The following is a 27,498-nucleotide window of genomic DNA, read 5'->3' on the forward strand; positions in this document are numbered from 1 at the left end:
TGTATGTGACAAATACATTTGTTTTGTGATGGCTTTTCCAATACCTTGACTTTGTTGTCCTTAAAGCCATTTTGATGATCTTTGGAAGTAGCTTATTGTTAATTTGGAAGACCCATTTGCGAAAGCTTTAACTTCCTGACTGATGTCTTGAGATGTTGCTTCAATATATCCACAAGACTTTCCTTCTATGTTACCATCTTTTTGTGAAGTGCACCAGTCCCTCCTGCAGCAAAGCACCCCCACAACATGATTTTTTCTTTATCACCCCCGTCTTCATAGATGGGATGGTGTTCTTCAGGCTTGCAAGGACTCCCATTTTTCCTCCAAACATAACCCATGGTCACTTATGGGACAGACATTTCTCAAAAAAGATCTTTGTCCCCATGTGCAGTTGTAAAACCGTTTTATATTTTATTTCGGGTTTTGTAGAGCAGTGGCTTCTACCTTCTTTTGTTTCATGTTATGTTGATATAGGACTCATTTTACTGTGGATATAGATACTTTTGTACCTGTTTCCTCCGGAATCTTCACAAGGTCCTTTGCTGTTATTCTGGGATTGATTTGCACTTTTCGCACCAAATTACGTTCATCTCTAGGAGACAGAACAAGTCTCCTTCCTGAACGGTATGGTGACTGCATGGTCCCATGGTGATTATACTTGCATGTAGTACTATTGTTTTTACAGATGAACGTGACACCTTCAGGCATTTGGAAATTGCTTCCAAAGATGAACCAGACTTGTGGAGGTCTATAGTTTGTTAACAAGAAATTTTTGGAGTGGATGAAAAGCGAGTTTTAATGACTACAACCTAAGTGTATGTAACCTTCTGACTTCAACTGTAGATAGGCGTACAGAGGTCCATTATCAGCAACCATCAGTCCTGTGTTCCAATGGCACGTTGTGTTAGCTAATCCAAGTTTATAATTTTAAAAGGCTAATTGATCATTAGAAAACCCTTTTGAAATTATTTTAGCACAGCTGAAAACTGTTTTTCTGATTAAATAAGCAATAAAACTGGCCTTCTTTAGACTAGATGAGTATCTGGAGCATCAGCATTTGTGGGTTCAATTACAGGCTCAAAATGACTAGTAACAAAGAACTTTCTTCTGAGAAATTGCCAAGAAACTGAAGATCTCATACAACGCTGTGTACTACACCCTTCACAGAACAGTGCCTACTATCTGATCTAGATTTGTTGGTGGAGTTTAAACACTTGATCGATGTATTTATCATAGAAGAGTGTAATTGTCTTTAGGACAGTTGTTTTTAGTCAAGACTTTTGTGTCTTTAACATAATGTGTAATTGTTGTACTGTATGTGTGTTTTTAAAGTTTTTTTTAATGTTGTGTTAGTGTAAGTAAGTTGTTTTGTCTGAAATGTTGTTCCCTCTGCTGCTATTGGACCAGGTCTCTCTTGGAAAAAAAGATGTTATCTCAATGAGAAAAACCTGTATAAATAAAGGTCAAATATATTTTTTTAATGTAGATATTCCATTCAAAATCAGCCGTTTCCAGCTACAATAGTAATTTACAACATTAACAACGTCTACAGTGTATTTCTGAGCTATTTTATTTTATTTTAATGGACAAAAAATATGGACATTTCGAAGTGACCCCAAACCTTTGAATGGTAGTGTATATACGGTACTATAGGACGTGTATATCAATAGCAAGTGTGGAAAAACATTTTGGATCAGTATTTGTAGCCAGCTGCTGTCAATTCTATAGACTATTATTTTATTCCCTTCTTCTACCTTCCTCCCAGTCTCTCTCACATGGGGCTTTTTAACATCAATAGAAGAGATGAAAGAAGACGGATAGACTTTATTTTGCAAATAGAAACACGTGCAGATGCAGGACAGAGCACAGCGCAGCACCACATCTTGCAGTGTTAGCAGGCTGATACAATAACAAGCCCACAACACTATTGTATGGTGGCACCAATGTGACAAATCCTTATCTTCCTTTTCTCCGTTTTGTTTTTATATATCCCGGTGGTAGTGTATGATATGATTAAATGAATGGTATTTTTTTATTATAGACTTTTCCCTAGTCATAATGTAGAATCCATATTTTCTTATTTCAAATCAAACAAATCCCTAAATATCTGTCAGCACTGGGATTTATGTTGTTTTCTTTACGTGCTTTTTCTACTTTCTTGCTCAACCATTTCTCCACTTCCTTTTAGAGGAATCGTAGACTCAAGTTTCCTGTTACCGCAGTCCCCATCACTCATTATATGTTTCTGAAAAACAGTATAGTGGGAAAGAGACTCAATGTGTTAGACGATACACTTGTCATAACACCTGCAATGGCCTCACAGGTTATATTTTCAGTTTCACCATTATACCGCACTCTCCAACCCAGTCGATCTCTTTCTTTCCCATTTATTTGTGAGACGATGAATGAAATCCATTTTATTGGTAATTGACTTGAGAAGGGGGGTAGATAACAGAGCTGTGTTCTGGGTGTCTGACTAACGGAGCCCTCTCCTTAGGTGTGGTTGTTGTGTGATGGGTAGGACGCAGAGGTCAGCTATCACTTTGAAACATGCTGGTCCTTATCTCTGTCAGGGACCTTAATAGAGTAATGAATCAACATAAAAACCTGCTTAGGCCTCTCCTGAACAGACCGCTGCTACTCTGTGAAATCTATACTGTTATAGTACCACCACACTTGCTGCGTTAGTAAGCATTTTACTTTCCTCCCTATTGTCTGGGTGGGTTTGGGCGTTTTGTGTCTTAGGGTTGTGTCTGGCTGGAGTAAGATAGATAGACGTGGTCTTACCCAACATTTATGAAACGGACCCAACTAAGACAGTCAGTGCTAATTCATAAATTGTCATGAATCAATAATAATGATTGTCAAAGAGTTTTTGTTGAGTCATAATGATGGAGATATGCTAAGAGCATTGATAGCATGCAGAAAACTCACCAAATGGGTCTCTTAGGTACCCGCGAATGACAAATTAAGAATTAGTCTGATCGATGTATACAAGTGGCAGACTGCTAGAGCCTGCATTGTGCAGGGCTTATTGTGTTTTTAAAGCCTCCAATAGAAGCTATTTGGCCTTCAGTGGTAAGATTTTTTTTTTTGTCATGGTATATTAGTTACTTTGTCTCACAATGCCAGTTATTCATCCAACTAGCTAAATATACTGTAGGTCAACTTCACTAAAAGTAAAAATTTACAATGGCCTACTATTTTAATCTTAACAGTTTTGCTTCTTCATTCGTCTTTTATTTCTATGTTAGCTCTTTTCCAATGATATTCCTTCTTTTATTTTGCCCTGGGGAGCAAAATATCTCATTGTCTATTCAGTACGATACCTGTACTTTTCCACACTAAATTGCCTTGTCAATATTGTACAAATTCAACACAAGTGTTTTGACATTATTCGAAGAGATAATGAATATGCATGATAACACCAATCAGTCTTACACCAAACAGAAATGGTTAATTCATAGGAAAATATTTACATACGCCCTGAAATGATTCTAAACATGCCATACTTTAGAGGTCCTCACATGCGATATAATTATGCTGACTGGAGTGTCTGTCTCCACATGCAGCTCCGTACTTCATGTTCAGGAATTATCCAAGCTTTACATATCCATCCATCCCATTCGATCTGCATGAATTGGTGACAGGGCCCTTTACAGAACTGTAGCTACCTAAGGTTGTGTCTAAAAGTAGATATTGGGTCAAATAGCCCTTGTTAAATACTAGCCTTCAAAGAGAATAAAATTATCAATTTCCAATGGCTTTGAAATTCAGGTTCTCTGTGTGAATTCTGCGGGAGCTACGGAGACCATGGTCTGATTTTTTCAATATTAAAGGGATGGATCCCCTGGCTGTTCCATGTATCTGAGTCTCGTCTCTGGAAGGTAAAACGGTTGTACTGTAGTGAGCAAACACACAGCACAGTCTCCTGATCCCTTCTCAGGTTATCAGCATCCACTACTGAGCTAGGGGCTAGTTTCACAGGATCCCATCTGGACACTGTTTTTGTTATGAAAAAGAAATTCACTAACACACTGGCATTTTTGTATTCTTCACCAAGGTTTTAAGGATCTTAAACCCAACATTTTGGTCAATAGACCATAAGGGTTTACATAGGTGATACTGCTCTCCTCAAAGGAAAAAACATACAGGTGCACCCAATTACCACCCAAGTGTCTCAGAGATGTAGCACCTGTCTGGCCTGTTTCAGTCTCTCAACACTGAAATCCAATAGAGACAGCTACTATAGGTTAACATGTTTTTATTGATATGGACAAGTTCAAATTAACTGATCAAATGGGATGCGTTTCGGCATTGACCGTCATCAGGGAGTGAAAAGGGACAGATACCTGGTTCCTAGACCTGAACAGAGCTGCTGATTAGTATGTTTTGGATATGTATTTTACCTGACAGAATTATAGTGTCAGCAATATCTGATCTACCAGGATTGTCTAGGAGTAATGGACTAAGAGGATAACTTCCAACAGTGACAACAGTGACAGGCCATACTACTCTATATGACCCCAAAATGGAGCCTCTAATACTACTAAAAAAGACTGAGGCTATTACATTTCCTTTTCCAGTTTAGAGTGAGCATGAAAAATATAGCACTGTATGTGTAACACTGCAGTGATATTTAAATGTCTCCCAGTCTTTTGGCTGCCGCGGCTGTGTGGTGTGTGAGAAGGGTTACAGTACGATTCCCTTCACATGAGGCTGCTTACGGCTGTGGCACTTAGGTATTATCAGACTTTGCATGCCTCTGAGAGATTAACATAATGGTTCCCATTTGATTGTTTTGCTTCCGTGTCTGATGAGGGAGCGAGAGAGCGAGAGAGCGAGAAAGAGAGAGAGAGAGAGACTTATGGCTTGGCATGCCGAAGCATTGGCTTCCCTTCGTGGAACAAACGTCTAAATCCTTTAACACGCAAACCTCCCTGCCTAACTCCCCACCAGGGAGGCTTTGCATTCGAAATGTACAATTAGTTATTCCTGTTTGCTTTGAATGAAAAATGTTCAGCTGCCTCACTCTTACAACATAACATCAGACCTCTGAGCAAAGTGTTGTTGAAAAGGGGTGGCGCCCCTTACGTTTCCTCTCATCTCCTCTTGATGTTTATTCATTTTCTCCTCACTCTCCTCCACTCCTGAGATGAGATGCACGAGAGAGATGACATGCTAGCATTTTTCACCACCTCTGAGTTGAGGTTCAGGTTCTTTCCTGGTCATGTTTTATTGAGTCAGCCGAGTGTTTGTCTGGCATATAAACACTCTCTGTGAATGGCAGTCAGAGTTGAGGAAGTCGAAAGCTGCAAAAGGGCACTTTATTTAATCACCAGGGCCAGTGGCGCGCTGTACAGCCAGCTGTTTGGCAGGGCCGGGGATCTGGGCTGCAGGGCACAGGCAGTAAGCTGCTTGTACTAGCCTGTTTCCGGCACTGACCCCTGCAGTCCCCCTCGCTGGGTGTAATCTACAAATACATTAATACAGGCAGAGCAGCCCCGCAACAAGGCTGCTAGGAAGGCTTTTCATCTCGCTAAGTGTTCCACTGGCAAATGGAACGCTTTTCCCCCCTCCCCTGTTAAGGATTACATTTAACTCACCATGTTAAAGAGGCTGAAACGGAATGCATTTTTGCCCTGAATTTTGGGAATTTTGGGAATTTGAATTTTTTATTGATTTAGCAATTACCTTTCCCTGCATCAACTCAAATCCACAGGGATTAGAGTAAATAATAGTGTCGCCAAGGTGATTAACTAGTGAAGATAACAAGGCCTAGATATGATCAACATCACCACTCATTCCTCTCCACATTACATCATCATCACCTTCAACACCACCACCATCCTCATCATCATCATCACCATCATAAGAATCATTTACAATTAAGATTTTACATAATCACCACCATAACCATCATCATTATTACTGTATCTGTGCAATGCAATGTATTACATGTAGAGTGTAACTGTGTGTAAAGAAGACACCCAATACAGTCACAAAACTGTTGCATTCAAAACCCCCTTACAAGAGAAAGGATATGGTACATTATGACAATGAAAGCTCTTTTTCATACTGGCAAAATGTCACACTGAATGTTTTCTACACATCGTGCTGCATGTACTGTAAATGTAGTGTGACCCTCCATGAAAAGTCAACATATTTCCCCTTTTCAATTCACTATTGGAACTGCTCAAAAGTCTTTTTTATTTCTCCCTTTCATTTCTCCCCACGGGTTTGACTCCATGACGTGTGCACACATTTTATTCAAGAGAATGACTCACAGATTTGTATATGGCCTGTTATCAAAACACATAAAGAAAGAAATGGAGCTGTTCAAGTTAAAAAGCCAGAGATTAGTTTATTTTCGGTTTGTTATCGATATGACAGACTCAACTAGAACCTACTGTCACACCCTGATCTGTTTCACCTGTCTTGTGTTTTTCTTAACCACCCTCCAGGTGTTGCACATCTGCCTCATTATCCCCTGTGTATTTACACCTGTGTTCTCTGTTTGTCTGTTGCCAGTTCGTCTTGTTGCCAATTTGTTTTTCCGACACTCCTGTTTTCTAGTTTTCCAGGTTTTGACCATTCTGTGTGCCCTGACCCTGACCCTGCCTGCCATTCTGTACCTTGTGACACTTCCCTGAATTACTGACCTTTACCTGCCCTGACCCTGAGCCTGCCTGCTATTCTGTACCTTTCAGACTCTGCTCTGGATTACTGACCTCTGCCTGTCCTTGACCTGTCATTTGCCTGCCCCTTGTTTTTTTGCTACTTCGAATTGTCTGCATCTGGGTCTTATCCTGAGGTCTGAGAGTATGAACTGGCAATGACTGACCCATCAGACACAGACCAGCTCTGCATTGGGAGACACAAGGAGTTACTTCGAGGTCTTCTGGACGGATTCCAGACCATGGCAGAATGACTTTGCCTTGAATACATTGCTTGAGCAATTCCACAAATTATCTATGAGGTAGCCGGCTATAACAGTTGCCTCCCAGCCCCCCAGTAACACCGCTGTCAGTAGTGTGTCTTTCCAGGCCACCCCGGCTTTCCGAGAACCCTGCTTACCTCCCGAGGAATGCTTCGCTGGAGGGTCAGGAACCTGTTGGGCATTTATCTCCCTGTGATCCCTCATCTTCGAGCTGCAGCAGTCATCCTTCCCCCCGGACTGCTCAAAGATAGCGTATCTCATAACTTTAATGTTCAGGAGGGCTCTCGCCAGGGTTACGGCGGTGTGGGAACAACAATCTGCCGTGTGTTTCAGCCTGGAGGAGTTTGTGGCTGTGGTGAAAAAGGTTTTCGATTCTCCATTGTCTGGGAGAGAGGCTGCCCAGAAGTTACTGCAGCTTCGCCAAGACTCCCGCAGTGTGGCGGACTATGCGGTTGATTTTGGCACGTTGGCTGCCCGAGAGTGCCTGAAACCCGGAATCCCTGTTCGACACATTCCTTCATGGATTATGGGAGGAGGTTAAGGATGAGCTCATGGCCGGGAGCTGCCTATGGATGTTGATTCCCTCATCGCCTTGACCATCCGGATTGAGCTAAATTTACTTGACGTGTGTGATATTAAACATTGTTAACCTAGCTAGGTTCATTGTTTATCTAGCTAGCTAGCTATGTGTCTTAAACTAAAGTGTACCGTTAGCTAGCTAGCTAACATCAGCTGGCTGGCTCCCTAGCAGACATTATTATTTGCTTCCCAGAGCTGTTTGCTTTTCTAGTTAGAGCTTAATGTTAGGCATTGTCACTTTGTTCATTGTTTTTAACTAGCTAAGGTTAGCTGGCTGTCTCATTAGCTAATGTAATTAGCGGAACACCTGGCCTACACCCAGTGAAATTGCAGGGTGCCAAATTCAAACAACTGAAATCTCATAATTAAAATTACTCAAACATACAAGTATTACACACCATTTTAAAGATAAACCTATTGTTAATCCAACCACAGTGTACAATTTCAAAAAGGCTTTTCGGCGAAAGCACACCATGCAATATTGTTAGGACAGTGCCTAGCCACAGAAAACCATACAGACATTTTCCAGCCAAGGAGAGGTATCACAAAAGTCATTAATAACATTACAATGAACCCCTAACCTTTGATCTTCATCTGGTGGCACTCCCAGGACTCCATGTTACACAATAAATGTTTGATTTGTTCGATAAAGTTAATATTTATGTCCAAAAACCTCCGGTTGAATTGGCGCATTATGTTCAGTAATGCATTGTCTCAAACAAACATCTGGTGAAATTGCAGAGAGCCAAATCAAATTACAGAAATACTCATCATAAACATTGATGAAAGATACAGTATAAGGAATGTACGAATATGATGGGGTCATTAATGGGTAGATAGGGACTGGGTGTATGGAAAGTGCAAAAACTTCATATTCATTCCATATTTCTGAGGGAGGTGAAGGGAAATAGTTAGTCTTTGATAAGGCAGGCTAGCTGCGCAACTAGGGAGGAGTAAAAAATGCGGCTCGAGGTCAAGTCAACAGATGGAAAAAAGGGGCCCACCACAACGATCCTCCTACTACAGTTCTATCTTACAAACATACACTTCCACGCCCATAGAGGTTATAGCATCAGGCAGGGCATGCATGAGAGGAACCAATTAAGTTCCTGCCTAGCAACAGAGATGTATTTGCTGTCCAGATGTGTAAGGAGTTGACCCCGCCTATTAGAAGGTTACAAATATATGTAATCATAGCTTGTGTTTGCAGCTGTATGACCCAGTGGGTGAATAGTTTGAGCTTTTTCTACTTGTCCTTTTGAGTTTTTACACTGTTTGTTCAGAACCTATCAATCTCTGAATTAAAGAGTTCTGAATTATAAAAAATACATTCATAAATGTTTTAGGTGTCACTCACTCTACACAAAAAGTGGTATCTAAGACCTAAAAGGGTTCTTCGGCTGTCCCCATAGGAAACGCTTTGAATATATTTTCGGGGTTCCAGGTAAAACCCTTTTCGGTTCAATGTAGGACCCTTTTCCACAGAGGGTTCTACGTGGAACCAAAAAGCATTCAAAACTTGGAGGTAGAACTTGGGGGTAGAAATTTAATCAGGGAGCCACCAGCACAGCACACATTGCACAACAAACATAAATATAAATAATATACACAACACACAGAGTTAACCAACCCTTTTAACGGGTTTGAAAATGTGTAAATCTTAACACTCTGAAGCTTGTGGAACAGGGCTTTGTCAACAAAAGGAGTGTAATGATTTGATCTATGTGACTTCAAAGACGTCCAGCCCACCTTTTGGTAAAGATTACAGTGATGAGTAATAAAACTGTTTAATGTGATAAAACTAAGGGTACTATGAAAAACGGCATCCAGTGGTTTAACAGTAGAGGCAGCTGCACTTTGATCAATAGTATCACCATAATCAAGAACAAATAGAAAGATTGACTGCACAATCTGCTTCTTGCTGACTAGAGAGATACACTACCCTTTTCGGTAAAAAATCTTAGTTTCTTAACAAGCTCATTCGCATGTTTTTTTAAACGATAAATCATTGTCATTCCAAAGTATTTTTATGCAGGGACTCATTCGATTATAGAACCATCCGATGAGTGCAGACGTAATCCATCTGAGACAAGCTTAAGAGAAAATGAAAACAACATGTATTCAGTTTTTCCCGTGTTAAGCAAGAGTTTTTAATCAGTAAGGACTTCCTACATAAATGCAAAATTGGAATGCAGCCATGTCTGAGCCAGGTCAGCAGTTGAGGCAATGGTGTACATAATAGTATCAACCTCAGATAAAATGGACAATTTATTACAGATTGAACAATAGTGTTAATATAAATAGTGAAAATAACAGGTACTAGTATCGACCACTGCAACACTTTTATGTACTTCAAGCAATTTAGACTGGATTTATATTAAAAATGCCATGCTCAGATAAAAAAGAGCAAAGTTGATTATTTAGCAAAGATTTTAGAATTTTGGGTAGACATGGAAGCCTGGAGATGGGGTGATAATTATCAAGATCACAATTATCCCCACCAAGTGGCAGCACATAAGCTGTTTTCCCAACTTTTGGAATATTTCCTGAAGAGGATGTTAGATTTAAGATATGGGTTACTGAGCCGGCAATGAGAGGGGCAGCACACTTTAGCAGACCTGGCACCAATTAGTCAGCCCCTGTGGATTTCTTTGTATCTATAGCACGTATGCTAAGCTACAGGACTGTTTTGCTAGCACAGATTGGAATATGTTCTGGGATTCTTCTGATGGCACTGATGAGTAAACCACATCAATAACTGGCTTCATTAATAAGTGCATCGATGACGTCATCCCCACAGTGACCGTACGTACATGCCAGAAGCCATGGATTACCTGCAACATCCGCACTGAATTAAAGGGTAGAGCTATCGCTTTCAAGGAGCGGGACTCTAACCTGGAAGCTTAGAAGAAAGCCCACTATGACCTCCGACGAACCATCAAACAGGCAAAGCGTCAATAGAGGACTAAGATCAAATCATACTACACCGGCTCTGATGCTCGTCGGATGTGGCAGGGCTTGCAAACTATTACAGGCTACAAAGGGAAGCACAGCCAAGAGCTGCACAGTGACACGAGTCTACCATACGAGCTAAATGACTAAATGACACAGAAGCATGCATGAGAGCATCAGCTGTTCCAGACGACTGTGTGATGATACTCTCTGTAAATGATGTGAGTAAAGACCTTTAAACAGGTCAACATTCACAAGGCCGCAGGGCCAGATTGCCAGGATGTGTACTCTGAGCATGTGCTGGACAACTGGCAAGTGGCAAGTATTCACTGACATTTTCAATCTCTCCCTGTCTGAGTCTGTAATACCAACATGTTTCAATCAGACCACCATAGTCCCTGTGCCCAAGAACACTAAGGTAACCTGCCTAAATGACTACTGACTAGTAGCACTCTGGTCATGGCTCACATCAACACCATTATCCCAGAAATCTTATAACCACTCCAATTCGCATACCATCCAAACAGATCATGCAATCTCTATTGCACTCTACACTGCCCTTTCCCGCATGGACAAAAGGAACACCTACGTGAGAATGCTATTCTTTGACTACAACTCAACGTTCAACACAATAGTGCCCTCAAAGCTCATCAGTAAGCTAAGGACCCTGGGATCAAACACGTCCCTCTGCAACTGGATCCTGGACTTCCTGACGGGCCGCCCCCAGGTGGTAAGAGTAGGTAACAACACATTTGCCACACTGATCCTCAACACAGGGGCCATTCAGGGTTGCGTGATCGGTCCCCTCAGGGTAGCCAAGTGGTTAGAGCGTTGGACTAGTAACCGGAAGGTTGCAAGTTCAAAACCCCCGAGCTGACAAGGTACAAATCTGTCGTTCTGCCCCTGAACAGGCAGTTAACCCACTGTTCCTAGGCCGTCATTGAAAATAAGAATTTGTTCTTAACTGACTTGCCTAGTTAAATAAAGGTATAATAATAAACTCCCTGTTCACACATGACTGCATGGCCAAGTATGACTCCAACACCATCATTAAGTTTGCCGACAACACAACAGTGGTAGGCCTGATCACTGAAAATGATGTGACAGTCTACATGGTCAGAGGAGGTCAGAGACCTGGCAGTGTGGTGTCAGAACAACAACCTATCCCTCAACATGACCAAGACAAAGGAGATGATTGTGGACTACAGGAAAAGGAGGACCAAGCATGTCCCCATTATCATCAACAGGGCTGTACTGGAGCAGGTTGAGAGCTTGAAGTGTCCACATGTCACAGGTCTGTCTCTTGGTGTCCAACAAACTAGCATGGTCCAAACACATCAAGACAGTTGTGAAAAGGGCTATTCCCCCTCAGGAGACTGAAAATATTTGGTATGGGTCCTCAGATCCTCAAAGTTCTACAGCTGCACCATCGAGAGCATCCTGACTGGTTGCATCACCGCCTGGTATGGGAACTGCTCTGCATCCGTCCGCAAGGCACTACAGAGGGTAGTGCATACGGACCAGTACATCACTGGGATCAAGCTTCCTGCAATCCAGGATGTCTATACCAGGCGGTATCAGAGGGCCCAAAAAATTGCCAAGGACTCCAGCCACCCTAGTCATAGACTGTTCTCTCTGCTACCGCACGGAAAGTGGTACCGGAGTGCCAAGTCTAGGTCAAAGGGCATCAATCAATCATTAACAATTTCTACCCCCAAGCCAAAAGACTCTTGAATAGTTCATCAAAAGGCTACCCAGACTATTTGCATTGTCCCCACCCCACCGCCCACTTTTGAGCTGGTGCTACTCTCTGTTAATTATTCATGCATATACAAATAATTAAAGAGAGTCACACACTGCATATATAAACTCCCAGTAACTTATTGGGTAAATCACCAATTATCCATATATAGTCACTTCGCCTCTACCTACAAGTACAGTTGAAGTCGGGAGTCATTAAATCCACTCAACCAATCCACAAATTTCTTGTTAACAAACTATAGTTTTGGCAAGTCGGTTAGGACATCTGCTTTGTGCATGACACAAGTCATTTTTCCAACAATAGTTTACAAACAGATTATTTCACTTAGAAATCACTGTATCACAATTCCAGTGGGTGAGAAGTTAACATACAAGTTGACTGTGCCTTTAAACAGCTTGGAAAATTCCAGAAAATTATGTCTTTAGAAGCTTCTGATAGGCTAATTGACATGAATTGAGTCAATTGGAGGTGTACCTGTGGATGTATTTCAAGGCCTACCTTCAAACTCAGTGCCACTTTGCTTGACATCATGGGAAAATCAAAAGAAATCAGCCAAGACCTCAGAAAAAAAATTGTTGACCTCCACAAGTCTGGTTCATCCTTGGGAGCAATGTCCAAAAGCCTGAAGGAACCACTTTAATCTGTACAAACAATATTATGCCAGCATAAACGCCATGGGACCATACAGCCGTCATACCGCTCATGAAGGAGCGTTTTGTCTCCTAGAGATTAACGTACTTTGAGAAAAGTGCAATCAATCCCAGAACAACAGCAAATAACCTTGTCAAGATGCTGGAGGAAACAGGTACAAAAGTATCTATATCCACTGTAAAACGAGTCCTATATCGACATAACCTGAAAGGTCGCTCAGCAAGGAAGAAGCCACTGCTCCTAAACAACCATAAAAATGCTAGACTACGGTTTGCAACTCGACATGGGGACAAAGATCGTAGGTTTTGGACAAATGTCCTCTGGTCTGATGAAACAAAAATTGAACTGTTAGGCCATAATGACCATCGTTATGTTTGGAAGAAAAAGGGGAGGCTTGCAAGCCGAAGAACACCATCCCATCCGTGAAGCACGGGGGTGGCAGCATCATGTTGTGGGGGTGCTTTGCTGCACCTCACAAAATAGATGGATTTATGAGGAATGGAAATGTAGATATTTTGAAGCAACATCTCAAGACATCAGTCAGGAAGTTAAAGCTTGTTCGCAAATGGGTCTTCCAAATGGACAATGACCCAAAGCATACTTACAAAGTTGTGGCAAAATGGCTAAAGGGCAATAAAGTCAAGGTATTGGAGTGGCCATCACAAAGCCCTGACTTCAATCCTATAGAAGATTTGTGGGCAGAACTGAAAAAGCGTGTGTGAGCAAGTAGGCCTACAAACGTGATTCAGTTACACCAGCTCTGTCATGAGGAATGGGCCAAAATTAAACTTATTGTGGGAAGCTTGTGGAAGCCTACACGAAAGAATTTGACCCAAGTTAAACAATTTAAAGGCAATGCTACCAAATACTAATTGAGTGTATGTAAACTTCTGACCCACTGGGAATGGGAATAAATAAATAAAAACTGAAATAAATTCTCTATTCTGACATTTCACATTCTTAAAATAAAGTAGTGATCCTAACTGACCTAAAACGGGGAATTAGGATTAAATGTCAGGAATTGTGAAAAACTGTTGAAATGTATTTGGCTAAGGTGTATGTAAACCTCCGACTTCAACTGTACATATTACCTCAATTTCCTCGGCTAGCCGGTGCCCCCGCACATTGACTCTGTACTGGAAACCACTGTATATAGCCTCACTACTGTTATTTTAATGTTGCTCCTTAATGATTTGTGATTTTTTTTTTTCTTAAGACTGCCTTGTTGGTTAGGGGCTTGTAAATCAGCATTTCACTGTAAGATTTTCAGCGCATGTGACAAATACAATTTGATTTGATTTAATTTTGATTAGAGGGGTAGAATGAAAAAAAAGCATTGGAACATATTTGAATTTGAGGGCTCTAAGGCAATCCAGAGTCCACGTTGTTTGTTTTTTTAGTTACGTTACTTTCACTCAATACTAGTGTTGTCACGGTCCCAGAATTGGACTTCGATACCAAAACCTGGTTTAGTATAACGATACTTGATACCATCACGATAGTTGATACCATGGCGAAAAAATATGCGTAGAATGGTCACAGAATGTCAGTTAGATTCAATCCAGTTAGATTTTTTATGTATGCATTAATGAATCAATTATGCAACCAATGTTATTTTACCAAAATCAAAATCTAACTAATTAACAACATAATGGTAATTATTTATTTTAAATTGTAAATCTCTATTGATGAAAAGGAGTAAATCAAGAAGTAGCCTAGGCCTTTTAAAAAGTGTATATAATGTTGTCACATTATTTAACTTCATTTTATTTAACCTTTATTTAACCAGGAAGGGCTCATTGAGCTTAAATTCTCTTTTTCAAGAGCGCCCTGGCCAAGATAGGCAGCACCAAGTCATTACAAAAAAATTACAGACAGACAACATGAAAATCTACAAGTAATCTAGTAAAAACCATTGAATTCACAAGAGTATAAAACAGCAAATTAAAAACATTGACAGGTCAGGGAATCAGCTTCAAAATCCTTCATCAGTGATTTAAAAACACCAATCGGGACAAGTTCTTCCAGTTTAAAAGTATTTTGTTAGGTGGTCCAAGACAATGGCGCAGAGTACATAAACGCCCTTTTACCAAATTCAGTTTGGACATTTGGAACAGTTAGCAGGATAAAGTCCAGCGAACGAAGAGAGTACCCACCACATTTCTGGCCAATAAAAATGAACAAATAAAAAGGTAGTAAACCGAAAATGGCTTTGTAAATAAAAGTATACCAGTGACTGAGCCTACGAGTGACTAGAAGGACAGCCGACCCTGGTATACAAAGTGCAGTGGTGTGTAAGGGTTTTGCAGTTTAAAATAAATCTTAAAGTGCCATGGTAAAGAGTGTCAATTGATCTCAAACACTGAGTGGAAGCATTCATATATAAAATATCCCCATAGTCTAATAAAGGCATAAATGTAGCTGATACTAGCCTCCTTTCTGGCTTCAAAAGAAAAACAGGCCTTATCCTAAAATAAAATCCCAAGGTATGTTGAACAGTATAAAAAGCAGTTTGCATGTTCTGGAAAGCTTTTGTAAAAGATGAGGCAGAGCAGTAAATAACAGTTTCATCAGCATAAAAAGTTGTGCATTTGACATTTTTGTCGAAATCATTTATATAAATAGTGAATAAGAGAGGACCAAGTACAGAGCCTTGGGGCACAACATTCAAGACAGACAATTTAACAGAAATAAGCCCATCAAATTGAGTGCACTGAGTTCTATCAGACAGATAGTTAGCAAACCATGCAACTGCATGCTCCGAAAGACCTACACTCGAAAATCTCTGCCTTAGTATAGCATGATCAACTGTATCAAAAGCCTTAGAGAGATCAATAAAAAGTGAGACACAGTGCTGTTTTTTGTCAATGTCTTCAGTGATATCATTTAAAACCTTCATGGCTGCTGTAATTGTGCTATGCTTCTTCCTGAAGCCCGATTGGTACATTGATAAAATAGAGTTAGTAAATAAAAACGCTTAGCTGTTCACTTACAAGAGTTTCAACTATTTTCACTAGGGGTGACAGCTTTGAGATTGGCCTATAATTATTTAAGAGTTGGATGGTCCAAGAGTTGGATCTCCCCCTTTTAAAAGTGGTAGGACAAATGCTGATTTCCAGATCTTTGGAATTTCATTAAATTCCTGTCACGATCGTCGTATGAAGCGGACCAAAATGCAGCGTGGTGTGTGTTCATGATGATTTTAAATAAAAGAAAGTACTGAACACTGAATCAAACTATACAAAACAATAAACGAATAACGACCGTGAAGCTATAATGAGAACTGTGCTGACACAAGCAACAAACAGACAATCACCCACAAACAAACAGTGAAACCCAGGCTACCTAAGTATGATTCTCAATCAGAGACAACTAATGACACCTGCCTCTGATTGAGAACCATACTAGGCCGAAACATAGAAATCCCCAAATCATAGAAAAACAAACATAGACTGCCCACCCCAACTCACGCCCTGACCATACTAAATAACGACAAAACAAAGGAAATGAAGGTCCCCCCCCAAAAAAACCTGAACCTATTGGGGAGGGTCTGGGTGGGTGTCTGTCCGCGGTGGCAGCTCTGGCGTGGGATGTGGACCCCACTTCACCACAGTCTTTCTCCGCCTCATTGTCCGCCTCCGTGGCCTCCTAAACACGGCGACCCTGCTAAATGGCCCCACTGGACTGAGGGGCAGCTCGGGACTGAGGGGCAGCTCAGGCGGCCAGCTTAGGCGTCGCTAGGCAGACGGCCAGCTCAGGCTGCGCTGGGCACACTGGAGACTCCGGCAGCGCCGGAGAGGAGGAAGGCGCCGGAGAGGAGGAAGGCTCCGGCAGCGCCGGAGAGGAGGAAGGCGCCGGAGAGGAGGAAGGCGCCGGAGAGGAGGAAGGCGCCGGAGAGGATGAAGGCTCCGGGGGCGCCGGAGAGGAGGAGGGCTCCGGCAGCGCCGGAGAGGAGGAGGGCTCCGGCGGCGCCGGAGAGACGGGAGCACCTGTATTGATGGGACGGAGAGACAGCCTGGTGCGGGGTGCCGGCACTGGTGGTACCGGGCTGGGGACACGCACCTCAGAGCGAATGCCTTGCATACTAAGCCAAATCAACTGCTCTCTCTCTTCACACTCCCCCAATTCCATTAACACCTCCTCGAGTGTCTCCTCATCTCCCATCCATTCACTCTCCTCCATTCTGTCCAATAACTCCTTGACCCTCTCAGACTCGCCGACAGCTCCGATAACATCCATGGCTCCTTACGGTAAAGAGGGGGAGTTGGCTCAGGTCTGGCTCCTGACTCTGCCACACTCTCCCTGTGGTCCCCCCCAATACATTTTTGGGGCTGCCTCTCGGGCTTCCAGCCGCTCTGCCGTGCTAGCTCCTCATAATGCCGCCTCTCTGCTTTCGCTGCCTCCAGCTTGGCTTTGGGGCGGCAATATTCCCCTGGCTCTGCCCAGGGTCCCTTCCCGTCTAGGATCTCCTCCCAAGTCCACTTCTCCAAATAATGCTGCCTCTCCCATTGCTGCTGCTGTTGCTCCTGCTTCTCCTGCTGCGCCTGTTGCTTCTCCTGCTGCTGCTTTTGCTGCTGCCTCTGTTTACCACGCCGCTTGGTCCTTGGTTGGTGGGTGATTCTGTCACGATTGTCGTATGAAGCGGACCAAAATGCAGCGTGGTGTGTGTTCATGGTGATTTTTTTATTAAAGAAAGCACTGAACACTGAATACAAACTATACTAAACGAATAACGACCGTGAAGCTATAATGAGAACTGTGCTGACACAAGCAACTAACATAGACAATCACCCAAAACCCAAAATGACAAAACAGGCTACCTAAATATGGCTCCCAATCAGAGACAACGACTAACACCTGCCTCTGATTGAGAACCATATCAGGCCAAACACAGAAACAGACAAACTAGACATCCAACATAGAATGCCCACTCAGATCACACCCTGACCATAGTTTGCTTTGTATGTTTTGTTTGGTCAGGGTGTGATCTGAGTGGGCATTCTATGTTGGATGTCTAGTTTGTCTGTTTCTGTGTTTGGTATCTTCTTGCATTGTAGTGTTATCGCCTGCAATGAACATTGTTCTGGGAGCAGTAATTAACAGTTTCCAAATTTCTACATGCCGTGTTTCATTATTCAAGTGTGGTAACTTCAGTGCAGTGGTGATGCAGCCCAGACTCGCAGGGAGTTTAGTGGTTCCTCATTGCAGGCTAGAACTAGTAATGAGTAAGTGGAGCAGTGTCAGCGTCGTGTGTATAGGTGGCAGGGAAGTCAGGCGCAGGAGAGTCAAAATGGAGTGTAAATGGAGTCTTTTAATAAATGTCAACAGAACATGCTCCATAACACTAAAAGTACAGACATGAAAAAACATGGGTATGAGGACCTGTCGCACAACAAAATAACAACACTGACAATAAAACAATCTCGGACAAAGACATGAGAGGAAACAGAGGGTTAAATACACAACAGGTAATGAATGGGATTGAAAACAGGTGTGTGGGAAGACAAGACAAAACCAATGGAAAATGAAAAATGGATCAATGATGGCTAGAAGACCGGTGACGTCGAACGCCGAGCACCGCCCGAACAAGGAGAGGCAACGACTTCAGCAGAAGTCGTGACAAACAGACAGGCAAGAGGCATGAGTGGTGCGCTCACAGTATAACATCAGTTGCACTGATAGACAGACTTGATCTTCTCTCAATCAGTAGAAGACGTGAGACACAATTTATAGAAGTACCGAAAGTAAAAAATTCAAGTACAGAACCGTTTTTCATGTTCCTGTTGCAAAAAAGTACCGGAGTTTCGGTATACTGTGCAACACTACATGATACTATGTTAATAAAATGTCAAACAAATGTGGGCTAATAATGCTATATGGCATTTGGGCTAAGATGCTATTGGAAAATTAGTTTATTAAGTTATTACATTTTTATTACAACATATAGGCCTGAGTAGGCTAAGCAAAATACTGTTAGTGTATAGTTGTCTTCTCAAGGGCATTTTAAATCAGTAGAATGTCATGTGAGGATCCAAATATGTCAGATCAGCTTGGCAATGGGTGACAGTAACCAGACCCTCTTTCACCCACAGAGGGGGGAGGAGGGAGCTGGTGCGGGGTTGACAGCTCTAGCCCTGTTGTAAATTAAAGGAGTGGAGATCCAGAGAACATCCCTCTCCAAATCCACAGAGGAATGTTCCTTTGTCTCCAGAGACTTTTCCCACCGAAACTCTAATGCGTTCTAAAAGCAAACACTGGAAGAATATTTCTAACCTAGATTGTGGGGAATGGTCAGAGGCGATCTAAAGAGTAATAATGTCCTATGGGTTGTTATTTTGTGATGTCATTAAAAAGGTTAAATTAAATACAGTAACTTGAAGTATTTACATGTACGAAGTTTCCATCCTTAACGTTGTATAAGAAAAATAATGAATGCATTTTTGTTAAGATAGAAATGTGATTTTTGGAGCCATAAGAGATCATTTGTCTCCTATAAACTTTGCATAGTAAGTAGCCACGCCCAGAGTGAGGTCAGAGAGCGTGTCAGCCTGACTAAACCGTCCCTTTTATCCAGAGTGCATAAAAGGATTGGTAAAGAAATGTACATTTAGACCAGGAAACACGGGGAGTTGCAGCCCACGTTTAAAGTGGTTTGAACTGTGAATCTCAACATGAGGTTGAGAAAATAACGTCACCTCCCGGACAATCACTAGTACGGCTGAATAGAAATCCTAAGTAAAATCTCTTCGAAAGTGAATTTAAATGGGACCATTCTACTACTCTGTCAAATCACCATTGTACACTACTCTCATTGTCCCACTGGAACCATCGACATGGCTGGCTAGCTTATCTTCAAAGAAACTTCAGGAGAAAATGAGAGGAGAACAACAGAGAAACACCTTCTGGACAATCAGGGCCTTAAAAGCTTGCCGAGGAAATGCCCAACACCATTCCTAAGAAGGCCTGGTTCCGGCAGAGATGAACGGTGAACGAAGGCCTTCACACATAAATACATTCATGATTTTTTACTCCAAACGGGCGGTGGTTCATGTGCAAAGTATATGACTACTTTGAGAGTAGTTCCTAAAATGTATCAATGATAAGTGTCTCTTTCTCTCTCCCTGTCCATCTCCTTTGTAACAAAGCACCATAGGTTGTGACTGTCCGCAAGGGACCTTTTCCTAATGAATTAATTGTGTATGTGTATCCTGTGTTATCATTTAGTTAGCTAGTAAATAAATAATTAAACCAATTGTGTAGTACTGAATCATAAGTAAGCCTGGGGTTTTTGCAAATGCAGGAGGTTACGACTGTTCAGAATGATGATATGATACGTGTTTATGATTAATACGCTGACTGTTTTATGGATGTGATAGGTAAAGACGTTTAGAGTTTAATTTTGGAGATGGTAACTCTTTAAACAACCGCTCTTGTGGGGCCCCCAATTCCTAATGAGTTCATTGTTACATGATTCATTTAATCGGATAAGAATTAAACATATTTAGTTGATTAGATAAATAACAGTCATCAGATTAATGAAAGTAAAGTCACAACAAAGTAACACTGAGCTAGCTGGAGATGAACTTCAATGGTGTTAGCTTCTTCTCCTTAGCTTCTTCTCCTGTCATGAATAAATTACTCTTCCCGTGCTTGAGGGAACATGGAGATGGAGGAAAAGTGCCTTTGCATTTTTACCCTGAGTGTCTTTTTATGTATATGTCGTGACATTCATCAGCACTCAACTTGAATTGAAATGAATAGTATGGCTTCTTGAGATCGGGCTAGATAAGTGGTGTCACGTTCTGACCTTTATTTAATTTGTTTTGTCTTTATTTAGTATGGTCAGGGCGTGAGTTGGGGTGGGCAGTCTATGTTTGTGTTTCTAGGTTTTTTCTATTTCTGTGTTTGGCCTGATATGGTTCTCAATCAGAGGCAGCTGTTTATCGTTGTCCCTGATTGAGAACCATATTTAGGTAGCCTGGGTTTCACTGTTGGTTTGTGGGTGTTTGTATGTTTGTCGCCACACGGTACTGGTTCGTTTTGGTTATTTCACGTATTCGTTTATTGTTTTTGTATTGCATAGTGTTCAGTGCTTTTGTTATTAAAATCACCATGAACACTTACCACGCCGCATCTTGGTCCGATCCTTACTCCTCTTCAGATGAAGAGGAGGAAATCTGCCCTTACAAGTGGGCCATTGCTGACTGCTATTGAGAACCGGAACCTCTCATTTACTACAGCTTGAGTCCCGGGAGCTATTACAGAGCATTGGTTCTAAAATATGAACCTTGGTACTGTCAAATTAAAGTACCCACGCCTTTTTCATTCCACCCTAAACAATAGGTTCGACACACATCTCTGTTTACAAAGGTCAAAGACTTGCTAGTTTTTATTTCCATTTGATTAGTAGCCTATAAACTTTTAAAATGGTCTGAGAAGAACAACATTGGTAGGGCAATTCATGTAGTGAAGAGTATTATATCTATAGCTACTGCACAAACCTCATTGCTACAGGTTTTAAAAGGTTCATGTTGCATAGGCATACATATTTTATGTCGCGTTTTAAAACTATTCAGAGCAGTAGATCACGGCTTGCATTTTTACTCAAAGTGATCTTGACTCAAAGGTTGGTGACCACTGCAATAAGATTACATTTTTTAAATACAGTTGAAGTCGGAAGTTTACATATACCTTAGCCAAATACATTTAAACTCAGTTTTTCACAATTCCTGACATTTAATCCTAGTAAAAATTAATTGTCTTTGGTTAGTTAGGATCACCACTTTATTTTCAGAATGTGAAATGTCAGAATAATAATTGAGAGTGATTTATTTCAGCTTTTATTTCCTTCAACACATTCCTAGGGGTCAGAAGTTTACATACACTCAATTAGTATTAAACAATTTAAAGGTTTATTGTTTTTGTATTGCATAGTGTTTAGTGCTTTTGTTATTAAAATCACCATGAACACTTACCACGCCGCATCTTGGTCCGATCCTTACTCCTCTTCAGATGAAGAGGAGGAAATCTGCCCTTACAAGTGGGCCATTGCTGACTGCTATTGAGAACCGGAACCTCTCATTTACTACAGCTTGAGACCCGGGAGCTATTACAGAGCATTGGTTCTAAAATATGAACCTTGGTACTGTCAAATTAAAGTACCCACGCCTTTTTTATTCGTTTCGGGCAGCCTTCCACAAGCTTCCCACATAAGTTGGGTGAATTTTGGCCCATTCCACATGACAGAGCTGGTGTAAGTGAGTCAGGTTTGTAGGCCTCCTTGCTCACACACGCTTTTTCAGTTCTTCCCACAAATTGTCTATGGGATTGAGGTCAAGGCTTTGTGATGGCCACTCCAATACCTTGACTTTGTTGTCCTTTAGCCATATTGCCACAACGTTGGAAATATGCTTTGGGTCATTGTCCATTTGGAAGACCCATTTGCGACCACGCTTTAACTTCCTGACTGATGTCTTGAGATGTTGCTTCAATATATCCACGTAATTTTCATTCCTCATATTTTGTGAGGTACCAGTCCCTCCTGCAGCAAAGCACCCCCACAACATGATGCTGCCACCCCCTTGCTTCACGGTGAGGCTTGCAAGCCTCCCCTTTTCCCTCCAAACATAACGATGGTCATTATGGCCTAACAGTTCTATTTTTGTTTCATCAGACCAGAGGACATTTCACCAAAAAGTACAATCTTTGTCTCCATGTGCAGTTGCAAACCATAATCTGGATTTCGTATGGCAGTTTTTGAGCATTGGCTTCCTCCTTGCTGAGCGGCCTTTCGGGTTATGTTGATATAGGACTCGTTTTACTGTTGCTATAGATACTTTTGCACCTGTTTCCTCCAGCATCTTCACAAGGTCCTTTGCTGTTGTTCTGGGATTAACCCCTCTGGGATCGTTCGGGACGTGAGCGTCCCACCTCGCCAACAGCCAGAGAAATTGCAGGGTGCCAAATTCAAACAACAGAAATCTCATAATTAAAATGACTCAAACATACAAGTATTATACACCATTTTAAAGATAAACGTCTTGTTAATCCAGCCACAGTGTCCGATTTCAAAATGGTTTTAAGGTGAAAGCACACCATGCAATTATGTTAGGTCAGCGCCTAGCCACAGCCATTTTCCAAAGAAGGAGAGGTGTCACAAAAGTCAGAAATAGCATTAAAATGAATTACTAACCTTTGATGATCTTCACCGGATGGCATTCCCAGGACTCCATGTTAGACAATACATGTGTGTTTTGTTTGATAAAGTTAATCTTTATGTCCAAAACCCTAATTTGAAATTGTCGCGTTATGTTCAGAAATGCATTGTCTCAAACAAACATCCAGTGAAATTGCAGAGAACCAAATCAAATTACAGAAATAATCATCAAACATTGATGAAAGATACAAGTTTTATACATAGGATGAAAGATAAACTTCTTGTTAATCCAGCCGCTGTGTCCCATTTCAAAAAGGCTTTACGGTGAAATCACACCATGCTTTTAATGTTAGGTCAGCGCCTAGCCACAGAAAACATACAGCCATTGTCCAACCAAGAGAGGTGTTACAAAAGTCAGAAACAGCGTTAAAATGAACCACTTTCCTTTGATGATCTTCATCTGATGGCACTCCCAGGTCTCCATGTTAGACACATGCTTGTTTTGTTCATTAAAGTTCAACTTTATGTCCAAATACCTCCTTTTTGTTTGTGCGTTAACTTCTTCGATATAGGGGGCGCTCTTTAAATTTTTGGATGAAAAACGTTCCCGTTTTAAACAAGATACTTTGTCACGAAAAGATGCTCGACTATGCATATAATTGATGGCTTTGGAAAGAAAACACCCTGACGTTTCCAAAACTGCAAAGATATTGTCTGTGAGTGCCACAGAACTGATGTTACAGAAAAAACCCAGATAAAAATACAACCAGGAAGTGCCGCATTTTTTAAAACCGCCTCATGGCAATGACTCCTTATATGGCTGTGGAGGAGCTAGGAGTCAGTTTACCTTTTCCACGTTTTCCCCAAGGTGTCTGCAGCATTGTGACGTATTTGTAGGCATATCATTGGAAGATTGACCATAAGAGACTACATTTACCAGTTGGTCGCTTGGTGTCCTCCATCGCAATTATTGCGTAATATCCAGCTGCAGTATTTTTCCGTTTTCTTCTGATGAGAAGCCAGCTGCCACCTCTGATAGATTATCGAATAGATATGTGAAAAACACCTTGAGGATTGATTCTAAACAACGTTTACCATGTTTCTGTTGATATTATGGAGCTAATTTGGAAAAAAGTTTGGCGTTGTAAGTGACTGCATTTTCATTTTTTTTTCTTAGCCAAACGTGATGAACAAAATGGAGCTATTTCTCTTACACAAATAATCTTTTGCTATCTAACTGAGAGTCCCGTCATTGAAAACATCCGAAGTTCTTCAAAGGTAAATTATTTTATTTTAATGCTTTTCTTGTTTTTGTTACGATAAATGAGTGAGGAGGTGTGGAGTCAGGCGCAGAGAGCAAAAGATGTGGGAAAAACACGCTTTAATGTCCCGGAAACATAACATGAACCAAAAGTAGAAAAACAAATGATCAGAAATATAAACGGACAGCGTGAAACCCAAATACAAACAAAAATACACTCAAACAACAAAACAGACTAACAAGTCCGCACGAAACAGAAGCGGGCTGAACAAACTATATATAACCCTACCCTAACAACCAAACGAGAAACAGGTGATACCAATCAGACAAAACCAAAGGAACACAGAACAACGGATCGGCGATAGCTAGTAGACCGGTGACGACGACCGCCGAGCGCCACCCGAACAAGAAGGGGAGTCACCTTCGGTAATATTCGTGACAGTTTTTGTGAAAATGTTGCCTGCTGAATGCTAGGCTTAATGCTATGCTAGGCTATCAATACTCTTACACAAATGCTTGTGTAGCTTTGGTTAAAGCATATTTTGAAAATCTGAGATGACAGTGTTGTTAACAAAAGGCTAAGCTTGTGTTTTAATATATTTATTTCATTTCATTTGCGATTTTCATGAATAGGAAACGTTGCGTTATGGTAATGAGCTTGAGGCTATAATTACGCTCGCGGATAGGGGATTGCTCGACGCTAGAGGTTAAGTCCAGTAATCCAAATGCACAAAGCGCGGGCACAATGTCGAGACGAAAAGTCAAAAAAGTTCCATTACAGTTCGTAGAAACATGTCAAATGATGTATATAATCAATCTTTAGGATGTTTTTATCATAAATCTTCAATAATATTCCAACCAAACAATTCCGTTGTCATTAGAAAGGGAAGTGAATGAGCGTCGTGCTCACGGCCACGCGTGAGACTAAACTAATGTCTTTCAGCTTGACCACTTGTTGAAACAGCTCTTATTCTCTCCCCTTTCACAATAGAAGCCTGAAACAACTTCTAAAGACTGTTGACATCTGCTGGAAGCCTTAGGAAGTGCAATCTGACTCCCCAGGAACAGTATATTGGATAGGCAATCACTTACAAAAACTACAAACTTCAGATTTCCCACTTCCTGGTTGGATTTTTCTCAGGTTTTTGCCTGCCATATGAGTTCGGTTGTACTCTCAGACATTATTTTAACAGTTTTGGAAACTTTAGAGTGTTTGCATTTATGCATATCCTAGCTTCTGGGCCTGAGTAACAGGCAATTTACTCAGGGCACGCTTTTCATCCAAACTTCCCAATGCAGCCCCCTATCCCAATGAAGTTAACAAGACATTTGTGGAGTGGTTGAAACACTTAGGTTGGAGTCATTAAAACTTGTTTATGTAAACTTACGACTTCAACTGTACATAGCTACGGTTACCATGGGACCTGAAAATGTGATATCAGCACATATCCCTGGATGGATTTTCAGTCTCTTCATGATACAGCATATAGCGAGGAAATGTTAGATGGCTGCAACAGCAAGCATCGAACACCAAAAAGACAAAAACCACATGTTGAGACAATAATTCCCTAGGCGAGAGCCATGCTACTAATTTGTCTGTAGTCAGGATGACAAATGTTCCCAGAGATGGGGATGGGGTTGTGGGTGCTAGCCAAGCACAATATGCTGGCTTCGCCCCATTTATGTTCCTGATGGATTGATACGGAGGTGTGTGTCAAGCTCTCCTGGGGCTGGAGCAGGGTTGGGTGTTGATTCATCCACGTGCCAGACTCTCTGTGATGTCTCTGCTGTCTGACTCATCTGTGACGATTTAGCTGGCACTACATGCCTGCGACACTCTCAACTAACGTAATCTAACATGCTTGCTCAACCCTCCAAAATATAGTATTGACTGAGGGGTCCTCCTGAAATACGTCCACACCAATGAGAAAGGTCTCCATTTAATAGTGCACTGGAACTGTGACACATCCCACAATGTTTGAATCCATTGTGCAATTTTCTGTTAACATCTTTAGTTGTGCTGGGCTAAAAGTGAGGCGTTAGGTAGCCTAGTGGTTAGAGCATTGGGCTTGCAAATGAAAGGTTGCTGGATCGAATCCCCGAGCAGACATGGTGAAAATATGTTGTTCTTCCCCTGAACCAGGCAGTTAACCTGCAAACCCACTGTTCCCTGTTAGGCTGTCATTGTAAATTAAGAATTTGTTCTTAATTGACTTGCCTAGTTTAATTAAAAATTACCCCCAAAGTTGTCTTAGGAATTCAACATTATTTGTGTTGATCTTACCAACCCCCATTGTCACACCTCTGAGTAGCAGATATTACATAATGTAGGTCTGATATTTGATTGGAGGTTAACTTTACAGTAATACTATTGGTCAACAACTTTGGTTTTGAATCCAAACAACTCAGATGCTTATAAAAGGGTCTAAGATTGATTGTTCATTCCCTTATTTGTTCCTGACCTGCTTTGGTGAGATACTCTGTCTTTCTTTCTCTCCACCCCATGGAATTTTGAGCATGGCCTATCGGGCTATGGTTTCTCTCTGTCTCTCTCTGACCATGCTTAGAATAATGTATTTTAATGCTTGTTATTGCCTTGTAACTTATGTTTTAATGCCGTGTATGTCAATCCATTCTTTTTTACAAAGTAATTAATTACACTTGTATTTAGGATTCATTCTCAAACATTTCTTCATTGCATATTACTGTAACCCAACCATAGTCTCTAGCATGTTGCTAATTATCTTTATGGAGTCAGAAAAAATGTTGATAGGATAATTGCTTAGTCTTATTACAACCAGCATGTGATGCATTTATAATATACACATAAAAAATGACTGCACACTACAATTATGCAATTATTCTGTGTGTATAATTATGTCTGTGCTTCCATGCTTTGCTGCTTATATCAATAGTTAAACACACTGGCAGGGCTCCTTAGAGTGAGGCCAAGCCGCCTACATTATATGCAGCACGTTGGGGTGGACCCACCTGTCTCAATCAACAACAGAACATTTGAAATAGACAGGGTGGTGACGTTGTCACATTGTTGGATTACTTCCTGAAGGAACAAGTGGATTTATTTTAATGACAGAGCCCTTTCTAAATTCAAACGAACCACCTGCAACTGGACATGGACATTTTAGAAGATACAAGGTACATGTTTGGCCGAAATGAGAACAAAGACAGTATTGCCA

This window comes from Oncorhynchus tshawytscha, linkage group LG01 (assembly GCF_018296145.1).
Source record: "Oncorhynchus tshawytscha isolate Ot180627B linkage group LG01, Otsh_v2.0, whole genome shotgun sequence".
Taxonomy (NCBI): Eukaryota; Metazoa; Chordata; class Actinopteri; order Salmoniformes; family Salmonidae; genus Oncorhynchus; species Oncorhynchus tshawytscha.